We start from the raw sequence: 4,633 nt of genomic DNA, 5'->3' as shown, positions 1-4,633 counted from the left end.
CATGAATCTTGCATAGTGGGAGCTGAAGCTCAAAGAGGATGGAAGAAACAATGGTGTTTCCCCCCGGCAGCGGCGCCAAAAATGTTATGGGCGGTACGCACCTCCCAAGAGAGAACTCTAACCATTCACAATTAGAAGAAGCAATAGATAACAACCATCGTTGGGTACTTACCAATGCTTCAAGCTCACGTCCCTTGAGGTTCCCCAAGCTCGCTTTTGGAAGCTCCACTCCTCCAATCTCTACCTCCACGCTGTCACCACCGCGCAGAGTCACTCACACAACAATGCAAGGCAATCTACCTCTCACTCTTTCACACACACATGCATAGAAAAGGAACATGCACTAGAATACACACTCTCTCTCTCTCTCTCTCTCACTTACAAGACAAAGCAAGAGCTCTCATAGCACAAAGGGGGATTGTATGTTTCCATTATGAGAAACTACCTTATATACAACCCTTATTCACACTTGGGTGCCCAAAACTTACTAACTAAGACCTTGGGTGGCTAGTACCTCATAATGTACAACTTTTATAGCGCCTCTACATAACACTTATTAATATCCTCAATGGAGGATCAGATTTGTTAATCCAAAATGGGATTAACAAGCATGAAGCCACATGAGCAAAGGGATTTATCCCACATTGATGTACAAGCCCAAGGGTGTACCTCCTCAAATAAAAGGGGGGCATTTCAAGAAATGAAATCATATGACTTGCACACATCTCAAGCCTCTTTATGAGTACAAGACTTAATCTTGTAACCTAATTGTACTTGAGTCTATTACCCATACTCATCAGCATGAGTTCACTTAGGTGTCATTCACCTTAGATTAGTCATGTTAATTGTGTTGTCATTAGAGTAGGATTAGCATCTCATTAGGTAGTTCATTTAATATTAGGAGAGCTCGATTCATACTTTTTAACATAGTATCAAAGCCTAGGTCTAGCTGTCAAGTTTAGTTCTATTCATTATTGAAATTGATTTGCAATATTAGGAGGTAATTAGGAAACTTATTAGCATTTTCAAAAATTAGGGTTTTTTTCTCTCCTCCTCTGAACTGACTTGTAGTAATGATGAAGAATGTTGTACTACTATTAATGGAAGTCATTCAAGTGAGATATGAGGTGAAGAAATCCACCAAGGTGACTAGCCATTGTGTGTGACCTATACAAGGAGCATCCTCAAAGCAAAGTAGCACAAGCACTTCACCTGAGAGAGTTGAAGACTGCAAAGGCTTACAAGAGAGAGAATGGAAAGTGGAGAAAAATTGGAGAAGAAGCAAGCTGCAAGAGGTAGCATGAACATTAACTATAGCACGCAAGCTGGATTAACAACAATAGTTCGTTTTAGCAAGTGGCCATGCAATAACCACTTATTGCCTAAGGTTTCAAACCATACTGGACAAGATCATTCTCTTCCTAAGGTTTTGGGTGGGCACATGTATTGAGCTCAAAACTTGGGCACAAAAAAACTATCATCGTGTCATTACTATCTTTAAAACCAAAGCGGCATCTCCTCCAATGTACAACAGTAGTAGCAGCAAGCTAGCAAAAGGAAGTGCAGGCGATTGAGACAATATTCAACAAAGACCACGCTGTCGCCACCATCGCCACGGTGCACAGAAAAGCAAGCAGCACATCGTCATCATTTCCATCCCATAGTATGCAATTGGAGCACAGTAGGCCAATGCAGCCGCCGCCGCCTTGTGTGCAAGAAAAGGAGTAGCCCGTGGATGAAGAGAGAGAGAGAGAAGGTCATCACACCGCCATGCTTTCTTCGACCCAGAAGATAAGGTGGAGGAAAAACTCTAAGGTTTTTTAAAAATAAAAATAAAAATAAACCTTATCCTCTTATAAGAGATAGTTCACATACAAGGAGAAATAGCAAGAAAACTATCATACATTTTCAACATTTTTTTGTATTGGCATGGTATTCATCAACTTGGACCTTGAAATCTTCATCAAAATTAGGAACTCCTTCAACAATCTCATCATCGAAATATTGTCACCAAAACTTTATAAGTCACCACCAATATGAGCAAGCATGTGTGATGCATGAGACCAAGGAAAAGTGTTTCTTTCTAAATGAGTGGGTACCTTGCCTTAACTAGTCCGAGTCAAAAAAAAAATATAAAAGCGGCCAAATGAGCATGCTAGTGTGTGTGAAAATGAAGGGTAAATCTCTTGTAAAAATGCTGCAACCAAATGAGTATGCAAGCGTAGGTGTCAACAAGAAGAAACAGACACCTACGCTTGCATACTCATTTGGTTGCAGCATTTTTCACAAGCAAAGACCAAAGAGTCAACAAGAAGAAGCAGACACTGTGAGAGGAATCCTAAGCCCAATCCAAACATGGTGTATAGGTAAAGATAATGTATATACGGTGGTGAGAAGTGGATCCTAGATGATGAAAGCAACGTGTGGCAACCAAGTGTGTTAACCCATTCCTAGGGTTAACAATATCTACCACCATTATCCTAGATGATGAAAGCAACGTGTGGCAACCAAGTGTGTTAACCCATTCCTAGGGTTAACAATATCTACCACCATTATCTTACATCAAAGAGTACTGATAGATACACCAAAGGATCATACACCTAAGATATGAAGCAATGGTGTCCAAAGCTACAACTTGAACAAGCGCCCATAATGGTGTGACGAAGTATTTATGGTGATTCTTGCTTCAAGAGCGTGTGGTTAGCAAGTTAGGATGAATTCCTAAGTGATCTACTTCATGGATATATCATGAGAGTAGTCATTGTAATAACATTAGGCCTCTTATGAGCCTAATGTGCCTGGTCGACCACAGTTTAAGTGAGTGTGAACACTTATGGCCATGTATATAAGTGAATATCTCTCATAATACAGGAGACTCTCCCATTGTGCAATTGAGTCTTGATCTTGTTAATTCTCTTTCTAATCTCTCTCCCTAATGCATGCTAGTGAGTGTGTGTGAGTGAAGTAAGGTGAGAGGAGGGACGAGTACCCGTAATGCAATGCGGCGGTGTGACAATGCTTGTTGCGGGAGGTGCAATGGAATTGCTTCTTAAGGAGTTATAGAGCTTGGAGACCTCAAGGGTTACGAATTCGGCCATTGGAAAGATCCTCACAACAGTTGTGGTTCCCTAGGTAATCTCTTATTGGATATGTTTCAAGGGGGTTTAGGGTGAGCCTTAACATTTTTGGCACCGCCCTGCCGGCCGGCGTGGAGCCATCTCTTGGCTTTTTTCATCGTTTCTCCTCTAATCTACGCATTACCCATTCATTACCCATTTTCTTGATTAATGGTTTTCCATGAAAAAGATGTGGATTTGATGGTGTTTTGTGTGTGATTTGGTGTAGAATAGCTCTCTTTTTTATTTTCGTAAAAAATATTTTTTGCTTGATTTGTTGTTTTTGTTTTTGTTGTTGTTATTGTGGTTTTCATGCTCTTAGGGCTTGAATATAGTTTGTATTAGGCTTAGTTTGCATCCATTGCATTAAACAATGCAATAGAATCCAATTCTTAGTGAATGTTAGCTCTCTTTAGTGTTGACCATAGAACTAAAATCATTAATTTTAGCTTAATTATGTGTTTTTTGTTTAAATTGTTTACATTAGAGTGTTAGCAAGCATTAGGAGTAGCTTAATATTTCAAAAATTTTCTTAAAACTATGAAAAAACCCTTGAATTCGACTAATTTCTCTTAATAGACTGGTTTTTATCATTAAGGGTGATTAATCTTGTTCAAGAGGCCAAAAATTTAGAAAATGTGTTAATTAGGATCTAAATTGATCATGTGAGTAGTCAAAAGTAGTGTTTTTGAGTGTTTTGAGAGCATCTAGATGCATCAAAACACCTATTTACATCAATTGGAGGATTTTGACTCTCTTTGCTTAATTTTACCTTAAAAGAGGAGACCAAAATTAAGAGTCTAATTAATCTCTTATTTTAAATTAATTTACACATTGGTTGATGCACATAGATTAGCATTTTCTTGCTCTATCCAATGATGTGCTCAATTGTGTGAATTAATTAAGGATTAGTAGTTAATTAGAGTCTTTGATTAGTGTAAAAGAGGAAAAGATTAGTGAAAAGATTAATCTTTTATTAATTCTTAATCATTTTTTTACATAACTCATTAAAGCTAATGAGCATTCAATGAGTAGATGCTCATGAGTTATCAAATTGTCCATTTTGGAGTTCATTTATGAAGGGTATAAGGGGTGTCATAAAAAGGTTGACTTTTGATTCCTACTTACCTTTTTGAAAAAATATCCATATCTCCTTAATTTTAAATTCAAAAAAATATTCCCCCAAAACGAAAATTCGTATTTTCCACTAGACTCCAAAAAAATGAAAAAAAAAACGGTTCACGTCGTGAACCATTTCTGCACTTTCACGGCCTAAGGTTTCACGCCCTAGGAGTCCGTGGTCGAAAAAAACTTAAAACAAATTTATTTTTTTCATGAAGTTCGGTTCACGGCTTGAAATCCTTCGTTCACGCCCTGAAAAAAATCAAATTTAATTTTTCCATGAAGTCTAGTTCACGGCGTGAAACCCTCTTCGTTCATGCCCCTGAAAAAAAACGAACTTAATTTTTTCGTGAAGTCCGCGGAGTTCATGGCATGAAACCCTAAGGTTTCACGAC

This window comes from Cibotium barometz, chromosome 62 (assembly GCF_041138505.1).
Source record: "Cibotium barometz isolate CiBa-2024 chromosome 62, ASM4113850v1, whole genome shotgun sequence".
Lineage (NCBI taxonomy): Eukaryota > Viridiplantae > Streptophyta > Polypodiopsida > Cyatheales > Cibotiaceae > Cibotium > Cibotium barometz.
Note: the sequence above shows the minus strand (reverse complement) of the source record.